At 36.9% G+C, this 17,610-nt stretch overlaps 1 protein-coding gene across 1 annotated transcript in view; it reads right to left on the bottom strand.

Moving 5' to 3' along the window:
- STON2 (stonin 2) overlaps nt 1–17,359 on the bottom strand; it is a 190,946-nt gene extending 173,587 nt beyond the window's left edge. Inside the window, exon 1 of the mRNA XM_051977463.1 lies at nt 17,174–17,359. The gene's annotated coding sequence lies outside the window, so the exon portion shown is untranslated. The remainder of the gene's footprint in view (nt 1–17,173) is intronic.
- Between the last annotated feature and the right edge of the window lie 251 nt (nt 17,360–17,610).

The following is a 17,610-nucleotide window of genomic DNA, read 5'->3' as shown; positions in this document are numbered from 1 at the left end:
AACCTGCAGGTGAATACTGATTCTTAAAAATTCCATTGGGGATTTAGACACAAACCCTTATTACATACACTTAGTCATACCACCACTAATTTCCCATGCTAGACTTATCACTGTCAGCAGCTCTTGCGAAACAGAAAAACCACAAATTCAAACCATATAAGCCATAAATGGAAACAGCAGATTTCCTCATTAGGGAATATAAGAGGCAAGCTCAGTTCCCTAAGATCTCAGGTTTTTTATTTGGCTTTCAAAGAGACAGTGAATTCCAGAGGAAGTTCAATTACTTCACCTGAAATGTAAAATGCCTATCTTACAAAGGGTAATGGGAAGTGGGAACTGAATCGCTTTTACCAGATTACTATTGTCCTTTTCCATTTTTAAGCCTTCATGAACCAGTGTAAAGACTGTCACTTATACTAACCAGATCTAGTCTTTGGAAGTAATGGTTCAATTATGGAAATATAAAAGAGGAAGAAAATGTGTGAGAAATTTACTGCTGTGTGCTCTTCTCCTCAACACATAATTGTTTAATAAAGAAAGACGATTAGGTAGAAAAAATTCCTTTCTCATGAAATAACTAAAAATGCATTCTCAAGTTCAGAAAAAATATGAAAGGATTCTAGGAAGTTTGAACAGTCATTGTTCTTGGATTGCTGAACTCTATCGTGCTGGCTAGCCAATGAAGCAGAATTATGAAGGTTGATCCAACATGAAAAAACTGTAACCAATGGAAAATGAATCCAACTTATATCCCACTGGGGGAAATTCAATCAAAGAGGCCAGTTTTCCCCTGGCAAAGTGAAGCAGAGAACTAAGGCAAATGGATATCCAGAAAGCTTAAGGCTAATATGGTTTCTTTATGTGAATTCTCAGTAATTTCCTTAATGTTCTGTTTTGCCCATGAGGATATAAGCACTCTTAAAAAGATGCTTTTAACTTCACCTCGGGTGGCGGTTTCAGTCTTCATGAGATTTACAGTTAGAATCACAGGATCAGTCATTCCAGATCACTTGCAGAGGCTGCAATATTATACCATCCACAGCAGAACATTCAGTTTTAAATAACCAGGGAACAAGAGTCTAGTTAATTCCAACTACCTAGGCAAAAGGGACACTTATACAAGTGTTCCCACTTTATGTCGATTTTGTCTTTATGTAGAAATAAATGCTTAATTGGTTAAATGAAGAAGAGATTATTTACTTAACAGAAGTGATTACTTGATATACCAAATGAATTCCCAATAGAATTCTTTTAAATGACCCCAGAAGAAAAGAGACCCCAGAAACAAGTCAATAGAATAAATGATACAGGCAAAGACTGCCTTGCTAACTTGTAGCAGAGGCAATGCCTCTCTAACTTGTAATTGTTATTCCTAAGTAGTGGGATCCCTCCTATCCCTTAAATCCTTTGATTACTTTTTGCAATCCTATGTTTCCCTGATTAAACTTGGTCTTGTGGGAGAAATGGACTTGAAGGTCCTCCACCAGCACTTTGAAAATGGTTCCATTTAAAAGAATACATCTATACTATAAAGCAACCTTCCCTTGTAAATATGCTATCCTTTCTATGTTTCTAATGACTCACTATCCAAAAGGGCACAATTATGGGTTTTTCCCCCGTGATATAGATTCTAGCTTCTTAAACGGTGGGTGGCAACCCAATATGGAATCTCACATGTGGGTTTTGCAAAATTATGATTTATTATTAGTAAAGGTTTCATTTGTATACCTATTTCATATACATATATACCTATGGTCATGTAAACATTTTTCAGGCAAAAAGGGGCTGTGGACAAAAAAATTTTTAAGAAGCCCTGAACATATAATTGGACTAATTTATCTCTGCATTCTCATATGGTTTTGTTTATGACCAATGACAACTATTTACAAATTGAATGGACAATGTTAAAGAGCGCAAACTCCGTTCTTTAAAAGACCAAAGCAAAGCTAATATGCCCCATAACTTTGGGGCATAGAATTATATTCTAACCAAAAAGGTTAACTAGCCAAAGGTTTCTGTGAAAGGAAAGGGAGTGACCATTAAAAAACAAACACATATTTTCATCTGAGTAAGGAGGGTAGGAGAGATTGGAACTAAACAAATAAAACCAGGGCCAATTTTGATTGGTATGGAGTATTCACTACTTCTGCAAATTAGGTTGATAACTGAGATATCTGTATTCACTCAACTAAACACACTTCTTTACCTTTTATTTCCTGAAAGTGGTAGGGAGTGTTTGAGTAAAAAAAGAGAGCAAAAACAATCTTTGGCTGTGTCTTCCAGAGGATGAAACTAAAGGATAATGAAGAAGAAGAAGAGAATTTCTTCCTAACAGAGCCTCTGAAGACCTGGTCAAAGAAAATGACCCTTTTCAACAGGGGTTTAAAGCATTCTTCCTTTTACCTTCAGACAAGGTTTTTCAGTCTTTCAACTGCTCTGAACAACCTTGAGACTGAGTCAAGAAGGACAAAATATCAGAGATAGGGAAAATTGAAGACTGAGGTAAGTGCAAGGATAACACAGAGAAAGAAAAAAATGTTAAGTAAATGTAAGATTAACAAAGTCACATACCAGGCAGTGTTTAGAGAATTTATTCCTGGATCATCCCATCTTTGCACAACTCTTCCACATAGATATGATTATAAAAATGTATAAACATAATCTTTCCTTTGTCATGATCCATTTTCCCAGTAAAACACTAGGAAGTATTCATTTAGATAACTAAGTGCTATGAGATCACCAAGGAAAGCCACACATTTGGACTTTTAAAAGGAATATATAAATAGTTCTAAAAATGTTTTAATTTTTAAGCATTTTTATACTTCTTCAGTTTCAAGGGTCTCCATTCAAGTGATGCCATCAAAATTGTAGGATACATCATTGTACTTAAGACATGTAGGCAGAGAAAAAGTCTCTAGAGAAGTATAATACTTGCCATCATGAAACTGAGCATGGAAATGCTTAAAATGTAGTTTCTTACAAATTTTGAAGCATACACCACAAAACCATAGCCAAAAGTAGTACCTTCTGTTCATCTCTACCCCTATCCCCGCAAGTGAAAAACTCTTGGGGCTTAAAAAAAATTCTACTATTAGCTGGTAAAAATCTAGCAAAAAGGTCAGACACCAATTCAATGTCCACATTCACAAATTATAACCATCTTTGCAGAAATCTTTAATTTACATCAGAATTAAGATTTATCTAGAGAGAAGACTACTGTGCTTAGAGTAAAAAGACAAACTCAAACCTTGGTTTTACCATCTACTAGTTATATGACTTTGGCCAATGCTTCTTTATTCTTGGCTGCAGATTGCTTATTTTTAAAATAAAGTGTTCAATAAAATCACAGAATCATAGGCTTAGAGTTAGATGGGAACTTAGAGGGTCATATAATGAAACATCTTCATATTATAGCCAAGGAAACTGAGGTCCACAATAGTAAATGGTAAAAGTCAATTAGTATGTGACTTGACTCATATTTGTAAAGTGTTTTATAAACTTTAAAGTGCCATATGAATGTCATCATGAGGATGTCATACAATCAGTATCATTTTGTAAACAGAAAGAACACATACCACCTTGCTGCCAGAAAAGGTACACAGAATTCAATCTTTTGAAAACCAGTGGGATAAAAAGATCTTTATTTATAAAATGACTATCTCAAAAAGGTCAAGAACACATGCAGTTAGTTATCAAATAAAGGGTTACCATTCAATAGGAAACAAGAGGTCAACGACAATAACAATAAAGGAGCAATAGGACATGGTAAACAGAAACTTAGTCTTGGAGTCTGGAAGAACTGGATACAAATCAAGTGCCTGACATACTGGCTGTATGACCATGAGTAAGTTATTTAACTTTTCCATGTTAATTTTGTATTAATTAATTGTAGAGCTGTATCAGTGAAGAGCTGCCAACACGGAAGAAATCATAGATTCCTCAATCCCAGCCCAACCAAAACCAAAAAGATTAATAACAATTATAGCTATTATCACATTACAGTGATTATTCTTATCACTTGTATTATCTCCTTTTGAATGGGATCAAAATCTGTAATTAGATGGTTAGTTTTCTTTTTGGAACCACACTTGAGATTTAAGAGTTTTGAGGAATTCCAGAGAAGAGAACTTCTTTGACCAATGCAAACTACCCCCTGCCCTGCAATTTAGAGGTGAATTGCCCAGGGTCCTAAGAGAAGAGATGGCTTAATTACGCAGTCAATATCCATCAGCGAGAGGACTTAGACCCAGGTCTTCCTAATCCCAAAACCAGCCAATATGCCAAAGTGCCTCAAACAGAATTTTGCCAATGCAAATAAGAAATGTACTTGGAACTTAGTCCCTAGAGAAACTGTAAATGGGAAATTGTGTTCTTCTGATATAACTCTATTACCTCCTTCTAGAACTATAACAACCTATCCAAATTCCATTTCTCACTTCCAAAATATGCCTTAAACTTTTTATCTTATTAGTTTTTGTGCATGCTGTTTTTCCCACTTGAATCAGGGAATCTCAATGTTGTAAAGGAATTCAGAGCCAACTGGTCCAACCTGTCTCAGAACAAAAATCCTCCTTTCAATACAATAGAAGTGTCAACATGCTACTGACAGGGAAATATTTAAAGAAAAATTTTTTAAAAATACAATAGAACAAAGATAATGTTTTCTAAATCATTATGTGGTTTAGTGAGTCTTTCTATTTGAATTTGACCTCTGCACTATAACATAGCCATCCAAGCTCTGCTTAAAAACTTCCAATGAGAGAAAACCCCTTAACTCCTGAGGCAGCCTATCCATGTTCAGATAGCTCTCACTGCCAGAGCTATGCACCATCAAGCCTAAATAAACTTCTCTCATCTGCCCTCCTAGTGCTGCCCTTTAGGATTAAGCAGAAAAGTTGGGTTCCTCTACCATACTGAAGGCCCTTCAAATATTTGAAGTTAATGTTATCTCCCCACCTCTCCCAAGTCCTTTCTTCTCCAGGATAAGCATTCTTAGCTCCTGGATAGGGATAATCTTGAGAAACCTTATCATCTAGGCTGCTTTCCTCTGAACATTCTCCTCCATATTAGCCATTTCCTTCTTAAAATGTATTGCCTATTCCAAAAGACTTGTGATGGAATATACCATCTGCATACAGAGAAAAGGCTATGGAGACTGGATGTGGATCAAAACTATAGGCTTTTCACAACCTTGTTGTTATTGTTGTTGTTTGCTTTTTTTTTTTCTCTTATGTTTTTTTTTTCACCTTTTGATCTGGGTGTACAGCATGATGAATGTGGAAATATGTTTAGAAGAACTGTGTATGTTTAACCTATATTGGATTATTTGATGTCTATGGGGGGGGGGGAGAGAGGGAGAAAAATTTGGAACACAAGATTTTGCAAAGATGAATGTCGAAAATATCTTTGCATATATTTGGAAAAATAAAAAGCCATTAAAATAATAAAATATATTGTTCAGAACAGAACACAGTACTCAAGATATTCTCTGACTAGGGCATATTCAGCAATACGATCACTCTTTAGCTGTTTATCACTTTATCACTGTTGTGACAGTTAAGAAAGGAAATGTAATTTAAGCTTTAGTCACAACAAACCACTGATAATTTTACATTTGCAGTCCATGGTCCATGCAGTCCACTGCTATGTACATGGAATTCTTTTGGCATTTAAGTTCAGAATTTTAAAAAATAATTTTTAAAAGAAAAAACCTTGCTTTCTATTTAAACCTCTGAATCTTTTTCAAACTCCTGCCTAGCCATATCTATGCTATCTAATATTTATGAAAGTTATTTTTAAAAACTCAAGTATAAGACTACCTTTATCCGAACCAAATTTTATCTTATTCAATTTGGTCTAGAAATCTATAATCTAGTTTGCCCAGATGTTTTTGGATATCACGTGGCCTTCTTTGTATCATTTGCAAATATCATAAGCATGCCACCTGTGCCTTTTTCCAAGTCACTGATAAAGTAACTTTATAATATCCTCCTCTTTTCTTTTTTTGCCCATCCAAATCCTATTGAGCCTAGCTCAGAATCTACTTTCTCCCCAAGATGTTTCAATTCTATTTCAGCTCAGTGATCTTTCCTAAATCCAAACCTAATGGGCTCACTATCTGTAACATTCATTTGGTAACACGGTTATTATATAGTGAAGTATGTCAATGTTTCTATAATCTTGACAATGTGAGTTTTCCCTCCAATGGTATAAATCATAACCCATTCATAATTTATCATAAATCCTTCATAAAGGCTCTACTTAAGGCAATGACATTTTTTAGGCTTTTTGGACATTCTGTGGTTCCTAGTACAAACACGCTTAGGTTTTCCATGTTATCACTTCCACTCATTACATATATATATAAGACTTGTCCACTTACTTTTCTACTCAAGTGTATACTTTATACAAAGGTATGCAAATCATAATTGGTATTCTGTTATGCCCTATTTACAGCTAAGGAGACAGTAGGGTGCTATGAATGAAGAATTGCTTTGTAACTGGGTTCAAATCTTACCTCTGAACCATGCCATTTGGATGATCTTGTGAAAGTGATTTAACTCCAGTGCTTTAAGCAACTAATATTGTGACAGAGAAAGTGCTAAACCTGCACTGGAGGAGCACTTCCTCATCTGGGACTTTTATAGTCAATGAAATCGTAGGTCCTCTTTGTATTTATATACACAATGTTCCTTTCCATTGCCATTTGGGCTATTTTCCATTTTAAATCTTCAGAAATCATTGTTAAAAAACAGGTTTGTATATTAGGGAGCAGCCTGGGAAGAAGTGAAAATGCCATGCAATTTTTCAAAAATAGTCCAGTTCACTCTATTACTTATTCAATTCTGAGTCCAGGAGCTCACTGACTGCTTGTTGTTCCTGTCACAGATCTATGTACTGATGCTTTATTTAATTCAGTGAGCTACTCATCCAACTGCATGTCACAATATATATTACAATATAGAGCAAGGGTTCTTAACTTGGGATTTATGTACTTGGTCATTTAAATATTTTGATAACTATTTCAAAAGAACTTTGTAATCACATTTATTTTATTTTATGCATTTAAGAATATTATTCTAAAACACAGTCTATAGGCTTTCCCAGATTGTCAAAGAGGCTTATAAAACATACACACACACATACACTTTAAGAACTCCTAGTACAGAGGGAAAAGCATTGGATTTGGAGTAAAGGGCCGGAAATGGAATATTAGCTCTACCATTTATCAGCTGTATGAACTTGGACAAATCATTTTACCTCCACCGACTTTAGTGCCTTAAAAATTAATCTCAAAAATGAGTAACCTAAACTAAGCCCCTATTCAAATCCAAATTCCATAATCCTACATAGATAATCAGACTGAGTTCTCTTTTGTGTATCTCACTGAGGAGATCCTGTAGTATTCAGTGACTTGAGGTAATTGGTACAATGGCATCCACAAAAGGGGGTGTCTGGAAGACCTTATAATCTATAGTGAATTTTTTCTTCTATTTAGATTTTGTGCAGGATATCCTTCATAACAATATACTACTGGGTACACTATATCTTCCTGTTTTATAAGTCTTGAAGCATATTAGGGAATCCAAGGTCACCAAATATCTATGAATGTTGACTGGAAGCTAAACTAGACTTTTTAGTGTTCTTCATTTAGATGAAAGCAACTGTGGAGATGGAGAAATTGTAATTTATTATCGGCAAATGTTTGATCTGTATACCTATTTATATACCCACTTTTCCTGGGTCACGTAAAAATTTCTCAGGCAAACAAGGATCAAGAATGGAAAAAGTTTAAGAATCCCTGGTCTAAAGCATGAAATCTCTTCTCTGTTCCTTTGTACAGACTCTCCCTCATACCTGAAATACAGATCTCTTATCTATATCTGAGAATCTCTAGTTTCCTTCAAAACTCAGATCATATTGCCTCCTACCTGAGGTCTCTTCTGATACTTCCTAAGCTGATAATTGATTCCTCCTTAGTCTGAAAAATATTTTGTATTACATATATATAAGTATGTAGAAATATAACGAATATGTTACTATAGAAATGTAAGTGTGTTTATATGTACAGTCATTGACTGCTTGGGCAGTTTTCCCCAGTAGAATGTTAGATCCTTGAGGACAAAGGCTTTCATTTTGTTTTTGAATTTTTAGTGCTTAACATGGAGCCAGGTACAAAGTAGACACTGAACACATACTTGTATGTTGATTTAGTTTTGAAAAATCTTTACACGTATTTAGACTTTCTCTACCTCTTTAATCTATGCAACAGACACTGATGTATAATTCCACAAACATCTATTTCACCAGGCACCATGTTTGCTCTGAGAATAAAAAGCTACAGACAAAACTCATTATGTAGATTATATTCATCACAAATGTTAAGATGACCAATTGTCCCATGAAATGATGCTTCTTCTTACTCTTTGATACAGCATAAAACCACCTAGAGCAACTCTTTTATTTGACTTTGCTTTAAATATATAACCTTGGTGGTGATTAAAGAGAGACTTTATATTTAGAGTACCAAAACTTAATTATTTTCCAGATAACTGTTAAATACCTTCTAATTCATTTTCCACTTCTCTATTACCCTTAGTAGTGAAATAGAAAGAGAACAGAGGGACATTAGGGGAAGGAGGGTGAGAAGTAGTCACAGGAATCAAAGACAGCATTTTTTGCTTCCTAAGTTATCATAGCCAAAAGGTCAAATCCTGCCTCTGCTCATTACCCATATGCCTTTGGATAAGTCATTTTATCTTTCTAGAATTTAGGTAATACATTGGATAGAGCATTGGGACTGAAGTCAAGAAGCCCCAAGCTCCAATCTGATGTCAGACATTTTCTGGCAATGTGACAATGTGCAAATTTAACCTCTTTGCCTGATGTAAAGGGGATGTAAGGACCTCCCTTCCATTATTGTTATGAAGCTCAAGTAAGAATCACTGCAAAACACTAATAATACAGGAAATAACATAATATGCACTATATAAATGTTAACAACTACCTGATTTATAAAATGAAGAGTTTGGACTAGATTAAGTCCCCGCCAGTTGTAAACCCTATGGATTTTTATGTATTTGTGCCTTATCTAAACTAGACTACTAATATTGGAGGACAAGGATTAAGTGATATACTTGAAAGCTTCCATAACGCCTAAGCAAGCATATAGTAGTTACTTAGCAAATACCTGTTAACATTTGCTTCATGTTTCCTTCCTAAAATGACTGACTTTCTATCATCTCTAGGATTAAATATAAAATTCTGTTTGGCATTCAATGCCTTTTATGATTTACCTCCCCTGCCCCAAATTATCCATTTAAAAAATAACAAGCAATTTCCAGTATTTTTACACTTTAATATTCCAAACCACTTCCTTTTCTTTGATCCATATAGACTGGCCTCCATGCTCTTCCTTGAACAAGACACTGCATCCCTCAACAATCTGGCTCTATCCTATGTCTGGAATGTTTTCTCTTCTTTTCTCCACCTCTTGGCTTTCTGGGCTTCAGTCAAGCTTCAGTTAAAATCTTGTCTTCTAAAGGAAGCCTTTCCCAATCCCTCTAAATACTAGTGCCTTTCCTTTATTGATTATTTCCCATTTATCCTGAACATAGCTTGTTTGAGCACAGTTGTTTGCACACTGTCTCCTTCATCAGTGACTTCAATCTAAGGGTAGGAACTGTCTTTTGCCCTTCTCTGTATCACTCCAGTGTTTAGCACAGTGCCTGGCACATGTTTAGTTAATGTGTACTGACTGACCCAGAAGCAGGTTTTGGGGTTGCTTCCAACCCCTCCTGTTAACTAGCCATCACAGAAAGGAAAGACAATCTGTCATTTTTTATTGGTAACTGAGACTGCCTTACAGAATGTAGTCTTGGCTCAGGATACTCAGTAGAGAGCTAGGCATTTGAGGAACCAAGCATTTTGATTCCTATACTGATACTTTCTGCAAACTCTCCTTCTCTTGGTTACTTCAACTAAGAGAGACAGAGACAATACTAGAAACCTGCCTTCTTGAATTGCTGGGAGATGGGGGGGGAGGAGGAAGTGGGTAGGAGAGGAGGAGTAGGGAGGGGGTCTAATAGCAACAGAAGGCATTTTGTAAATATCAAATTGCTAGATAAATGGTGTTAGTAACACCTCCCAATGAATGTGTTAAGGGCTTTAAATGTCTCCTGAATGGTTTCCTCACTCCTTTCCCCACTGGCTCTCACTCTAGTGGGGTGTTGCTTGCTTCTTTTGAAACTTCAGGCTGAGTTTCCAGGGAAACCTAAGAAGGAGGGAACTGCAGGAGTTTATTACCGAATTGACAAAGGGAAGGCATTACTGCAGCAAAGCACACAGTTGGGAGGAGGGGAGGAGGGTGGAGGATGATGGACTTTCTGAAGTTAACTACAGATGGAAACAGATGGTTCTGACCAATGTTGGGTGTAGTGTAAATCTCTTGGTGAGGTTATGTCTCACAGCTTTCTTATCCACATATAGTGGGATTCTGCTAAATGACAGGTATATGTATAATTTCTGCAAATTCATCAAAATGTTTCTGGCTCAAAATACACCTTCTAGCAAGGCAACTTTGTTCCAATCCTTAATAAAACTTAAAGCCTTTTCAGTCTCCATGTCTCCATTTAAAGCTCAAGAACACCAGCATTCTTTGCATTAAGAGGAAAGAAATCTGGATATTTGTGTAGAAAATAGCATGATGAGAAGATAAGTAAGATTTCATTGGATGGAGGAAGCTATGAGTTATCTCTGTGAAAGCACTTTGCAACCTTACGGCACTAGATAATCTACTATCATTTCTCTAAGATCCAGTTTTCATGTTTATAAAAGAAGGCTTTTTGGATTATATCCATTTTATATTTCCTTTATATGCTCCATACTGCTCAACCCTAGGAAAGTAGCAGGCATATGGTAAAAATTCACTTAACTGAAATAGAGCAATGGGGTTAGAGAAAGCTATAACACCTTGTTACATTTATTTTAGAATAAAAATGTTATGATTATGTGTAAATAACTTTCAGAGCAGTCATGTCATTTCAATTCCACTTCAGCCAACATCCCCTAATCCTCCCCACCAGAGAACTAGACTTTCTTCTGAAGCCACTCAGGGTTTACATAGGCCACCTTTGTCTGAGCTTGCTTAGCTCCAGGCCTCTGAAATATTTTCTAGAAACCCTCCCCCTTAGTAACTCTTCTTCAAAAGGTAAACTCTTTGAAGGCAGGGATTGTTCTGTTTGTTTTGATTCTAGCACTTAGCACAAATGCTTAATAAACATTATGTGAGGAACAAGAAATCCAAGGAAACAAAGTAGTTTCCTTTTAAGAATTTTTGCAAATTCTTGAGACAACTAGATTCTAGAGACAACTAGAATATCACAGAACCAAAAAAGGATCTTACTACGATGGGAGACCTTGCAGAACACAAATATTACTTTTATAGCTCTAATTTCTAGAGAACTTTAAGGTTCATAAAGCACCTTCTTTACAACAATCTGATGGCTGAAGTAGTACAAATGTTATTTCCATTTTACAGAGAAGAAAACCAGGACTTGGAGGAAGAAGAGAATGATAAGCTAAAGATCCCACAGTTAGTAGGTACCAGGGCTTAGATTCAAACCAAGACCAGTATTCTTTATTCTATACATGCTGCTGCCTCTATTGGTATTTTTTAATCAAAGTTCCATTGGAGTTATTTGTATATTGACATCTCAAAAGACCATTTTTCACTTATCACTCACTCCTGTTTGCCAAAAGCTCAGGAATTTCTTCAAAACAGATTCTACAAAGGGCATAAATATTTAACAATTGTGATTTTTTTTGAAATTGAAATATAAATGTTAAAATTGAGATTGTGTTAAGTAATTATAGCTCCAAAAATTATTGGATAGAGTCTAAACTATGTAGTATCTTTACCAAAAGATGGGGGAAGGGAGGAGAAAGATAGTAAATTTTTTTTAAAAGGGTAAAGAGAGCTATGGGAGGTCAGCCTAATACTGACCATATACCTGGCTTTCACTTCAGTTACTGGTAGCAACCTGTTTAAAATTCTGGTTAAAAGGTTAGAGGATGGTTTTTAACCCAGTCAAAAACTGAGCAAGTCATTTAAGCCTCAGTAAAGTTCAAGTTTTAGAATAAGTAAAGACCTAGTAAAAACAAAAACAAACCTCATCATATATCTATATTATACTTATGTTGAATACCATATTGGAATGTAAGCCTTTTCTCCTCAAAGGCAATTCTAGGAATGCATTGTCATTACAGATGTAGTGAGTCACTGTTAAGAGAACTGCTATTATTTTACCCATAATCTTAAATTAATTTAAGAACACTGTTCTGTATTAACTTGGGTCATTCACCTTGGTGGAGTTATAGGGAGGCAGTTATAATCAGAATGACCAAGAAGCACCAATGTTAACTTACTAGTGACCCCAATGAAATCACAGCTTTGTTGATTCTTACGAAAACTACCCAAAATTACCACCAAGCAAGAACGTTCAGTTCTAAATGGGGTATGGTGAGAGGTATTTTGGTTTAGAACTGGGATATGTTGACAGATATTGGTGAGGAATTTTAACCATTTTAAATGACAGGATGCTCTAAGCCAGGATTATGGGAGTCTGGGCAGAGTTTCAAAGGGCCAGGACAAGGCAAGACTTGTATATTTCCAGTTTTCCACAACCTGATTTCTTATTAGTCCTCACTAATGAAAAATTAACTCTACTTAACAAAAGAGATCCACTCATTTGTATAGATTCTACTGCCCATATTCAGGGTAGGTCCATAAACAAAAATATGAAGTAAGAAAAGTCCTTCCAACTTTTGATTTCTTAAGCTCTCTTTCCTTCTTGTTCTTATAGCATCAAAGAAAATTGATTTTTATTTAAATTATAAACAATTATAAATTATTTTTTATTAACAAATGCCCTGTAAAAACAAACAATTCTGAAATCCTTAAGAACACAATAATAATCTATGATTCTAGAGAATTAATGGTGAACAATGCTGCCTACCTCAAAACAGATCAATGACTATGCAGAATGAGATACAAGTTTTTGGACATGGACAATTTGGGAATCTGTTTTGTTTGATTATGCTTATTTGTTTAAAAAAGTTTTGTTTTTCTTTCTTTTTTCAAGGAGGGAGAGAGGGAAAGAAAAATAAATGTTTGATGATTGAAAAGGTATTTAATTTTTAAAATATTAATTGATAAGAAAGTAGCTTAAGGGACTGCCCCTCCAAGAATTTTTATATTTTTATAAATAGCTCATGGAGAAAAAAAGCCTTTAATAGTTTAATAACTCTTAATAATAATGAAGAAATACAGGCAGCTAACTGGCACAGTGGACAGAGTGCCAGTCCTGAAGTCAAAAAGACTCACCTTCTTCAGTTCAAATCTGGCCTCATACATTTACTTGCTATGTAATCTGAGCAAGTGATTAAACCTGTTTGTCTCAGTTTCCTTATCTGTAAAAATGACCTGGAAAAGGTAATAGCAAACTACTACAGTATCTTTGCTAAGAAGACTCCAAATGGGGTCACAAAGAATTAGACACAACTGAACAAGAAATCTAAGAGAACAACAGATTGCTAGTGGTTTTTGACACTGCTGAGAGGCAGTAGGAGAAATACACCTAGGTGGGAATAAAAATTTGTATATCAAATTACACTATGCAATAATAATAATAATTCACATTAATACAGTAGTTTACAGTTTACAAAAACATTTTCTTTACCATGACTATGGCCATGATGATTATGGTCTCCATATTCTGTTTGAGAAGACTGAAAAGACTAACTTAAGAAATGTAATATAATCTTCCTGGGTTCACACAGCTAATAGTAATAATGAGGAGACTGAAAAGACTAACTTAAGAAATGTAAAATAATCTTCCTGGGGTCACACAGTTAATGAGAATCAAGCTAGAATTCAGATATTCCACTTTGCACCCAAAGTTCTACCTGGTTTCAACTCTACAGAACAAGATGCTCCTCCATTCTAAGAGGTATCTAATCTCTTTCAATTTCTTCAACAAGCAATTAACTCAAACCTGGATATTATTTACCTCAGCCTCTTCTCCCCTCTAACTGGAGGACTGGAGGATAGAGTACCCAACTCCTCCAAAATCTTCAGATATTAAAGGTGGAAAGTGGACTCTCAATTTACTATAGCTCACGACTATCTGCAGCTCAGCCAGGTTTCAACTCCATGGAACAAAATCCCCTCTTCTCCTATGCTTTTCCAGCCTCTTTTTGTGTATTGTCTTCTTTCATTAGACTGTAATCTCCTTCTGGGCAGGAGCTATCTTTCTTTTCTTATTTGTATCCTCAGTGCCTAGCACAGTACTGGTTACATAGTAGGCCCTTAATAAATGTTTGTAGACTTATTGATTTCTGTCACCAAGTCTGGAATTCTGTCTACTACATAATTGTCAGTCTTTATTCTATCATTCACTGTGTACCTTTGTTCTACTTTGATGGTCAGGTCTAATAACCATCACCAGGAAGGATTCAGTTAGGACTTCATGCTTCACAATACTAAGAAACCTTTGACTACAATTAAAGTATTTAAAAAAATACTAAACAGTGCACATATCCAAAACTTGCTCAAGCAGCAACTTAATTGTGTAATTGAAATGTAGTATTTTACCAATCCCTTTTACCTATTTCCCAGCCTAAGGAAAGTATATTTAAATATACACATTCTTGCTACTGTTTCCCAAAAGAATAGTGTTGACTCTGTGTGTGTGTGTGTGTGTGTGGTGTGTGTGCGTGTGTGTGGTGTGTGTGCATGTGAGAGAGAGAGAGAGAGAGAGAGAGAAATTTAGAATACCAACTAAAGCTGCTACATGTTGATACCATAGGTTTTAAAGAAAATAAACAGGGAAGAGATGTTTGTTTGAATAACCTAGAGGATTAAGCAAGGAAAAGAAACAGGAAATAGTTATACATAAATGAATCAAATCATCAGGGCATATAAGTAACTGGCCAAAACATTTGAAATTACAAATGAAAGAAGTAAAATAGTTTTAAACATTTGCTCCAACGGTAAGAATCAAGGTTAATTCACCAGTGTCATCAACAGAATCTCTCACTGATTGTCTTTTCCTTTACCTTATCCCAAATTTCTATTTCCAATTCACTGCGGCATCAAAAAATGTCTTTTCCATTGCTAGTTGGCTAAAGCCACCTCATGTAACTTTATGTTCTAATATTTTAGCATTTTCAAAGTATGTTATATTATTTTTAATTACAACATGAATGCAAATGGCTATCTCCCTCTCTCTCTTAGGTCACATAGAAGAGCCTAAGTAAATCCAGGGCCCCAAGTTAAACTATGCTGACTTACCTTTTAGGTACATCTTCTAAAAAATAAAGCTGCATATAGACAAGTTTCAAAGAAGAATAGAATCATTTCAACAAAAACAAATAGATTGTGGAGAAAGAGAATAAAGCCAAGAGAATTATCTAATTCTATGTGACCTCAAACTAGAAGGGAGTAAGAATCTAAGAAGAGCCAAAAAGACACTCAAAATAAAATAATTTGATGTTTGATTTTGGAATAAAATACAAGAATACAGTGGAAGTACCACTGCATTTTGACTAAGGAGGTCTGGGTTTGAGCCCCAGCTTCTCATCTCTATAATTCAGATTACTCTCTAACCCTCAGTTTCCTTATCTGTAGAAAAAGAATTGGACTTGTTGATCTGTAAGAACTCTCTAATAGATGTAATATTTATGACTGTGGGAGTTTTTTTTTTTTTTTTTCATTTCCTATCCTCAGCTCCTCCCTCTACCCTCTTTAAAGGGTGGAAAGACATTTGTAATATATTATGTTAAAGGAAGCATTCACATTTATTTATTCAATCCTGGAAAAATAGTGATACAAAGGAAAAAGGCCATACAAAAGCCATACAAAAGGAAAAATATTAGGGAACATTTGCTGATTGAAGCAGGGGTGCCAGTAGCTTCCAAATACCACTCTTAATGATTCACTCACATCCATCTCCCGTTGCCAGCTTCCTTCTGTAAGGGCATCAAGAGAATATGGTCTCTTGATGTGAAGCTGGCTTTCAGCACTTCCATTCTGAAGGGCTGCAGGAGACATGTAAACAAATACACTTTTTTCACCCCTGTCATCCCACGTCCCCCCTCCCCAAGTGTTATACACTCAGATAAGTAGATCCACAGGTAACTAGCCCCGAAAGACAACCAAAGAAGTTAGAAGGAAGCTATAGTAATAAAATTTACTTTTCCTTCTCCTTATTCTTTACAATCATAAGGTATAATAAGCATTATGGAGAGGTTATTGAGAAAACTACCAGAAACAAGTCTAAGGTTCCAGAAAAACGAAGGTTTGAATCCTCATTACCAGAGCCAATCTATTTAGTGTGACAAGTAGGCAGTGGGACTGAGAGCAGCTGCTGGTGTCTGCATCACTACAGAGAGACAGACGCTGAGGTGCTCCAGGACAAAGCACTGGAGAATAATAAGCAGAAGGAGACAAGGAGAGGGAAATCTGTCTAGTTGGTCACTTGCTCTACCCGGCAGTCTCTGAACAGACCCTACACCACCACTACCATTCTAGATGGAAGTCCAACGCGTAATTGGTCAATTCCCCCCCACGCCCCCACCCCCAAGGGAGGAAATTTTCAATACTTCAGATGTCCGTTACGAGAGATCACACTAGCAAACGTGCCTCCCAGTTTTTCCTTCAACCTAGCCCGGTTCACCCCAGCGCAGCCCTGCCATCTCTCTAAACTGGCCGTAGTAGTTACTCTAGGCAGGCGTCGGAGAGGTTGGAGAAGGTCCTCACTGCCATTCCTCACACTTTTTTTTTCTTCCCATTACTCACCTCCCCCTTAGGAGTTACACACTCAGATGAAGCAGATTCATAGTAAGCTCTAAGTGGAACAGAGACTCCCAGACTAGCTAGAGGAAGAAGACGCTAGGAGAGTGGGCAGCGGAGAAATCAAAAGCAAAGCTCGCTTCCTCGGGTGAGGGGAAGGAAGGGCCAGAGGGGAGGGAACCTCAATGGCACTAGGACCTAGCAGACGTCCCTTCTCTCTCCAGCTCCACCTGCCTTTCTCTCCGGTCTCTAGAGACACTTCACAGGTTTGTAAGGAGTGGGCAAGGGGTGGCGGTGTCTGGAAAGGCAGGGCTGGGTTACCTCGACAACTGCCAGCAGGGCCAACGGACGCCGGTAGGGAAGTCACACAGCAGCAGCGTCGGCGGCGGTGGCGATGAAGGCGACAGGCGCCCCGCCGAAGAGTCGTGAAGAGTGCTCCGGCTCCGCTCTGAACCCGGGGCTAGGAGCACCCTGCTCCCAACCCCAGCTCCGCTCCCGCCGCTCCTGATTGGCCAGAGGAGAAGCTGGAGGAGCGACCTGATTGGACAGTGCAGGAAGCCAAGCAGGAGGAGTGGGGATGAGGGCAAGGGAGACACTCAGGGTTTCTCAGGGTTTCCAAGTCTTCCTCCTCAGGTTGTTCAGAGTCTGAAATCCATAGTTGCGCAACTCTCCAGGTCGTAGCTCAGGACAGAACTGAGGGACTCCTGGGCAATGAAATCTGCGTGTGCGTGGTGAGGATGGTGGGGACTGGGGGCGGG

Source organism: Antechinus flavipes, chromosome 2 (assembly GCF_016432865.1).
Source record: "Antechinus flavipes isolate AdamAnt ecotype Samford, QLD, Australia chromosome 2, AdamAnt_v2, whole genome shotgun sequence".
Classification (NCBI taxonomy): Eukaryota; Metazoa; Chordata; class Mammalia; order Dasyuromorphia; family Dasyuridae; genus Antechinus; species Antechinus flavipes.
Note: the sequence above shows the minus strand (reverse complement) of the source record. Positions and strands in the feature narration are given on the sequence as shown.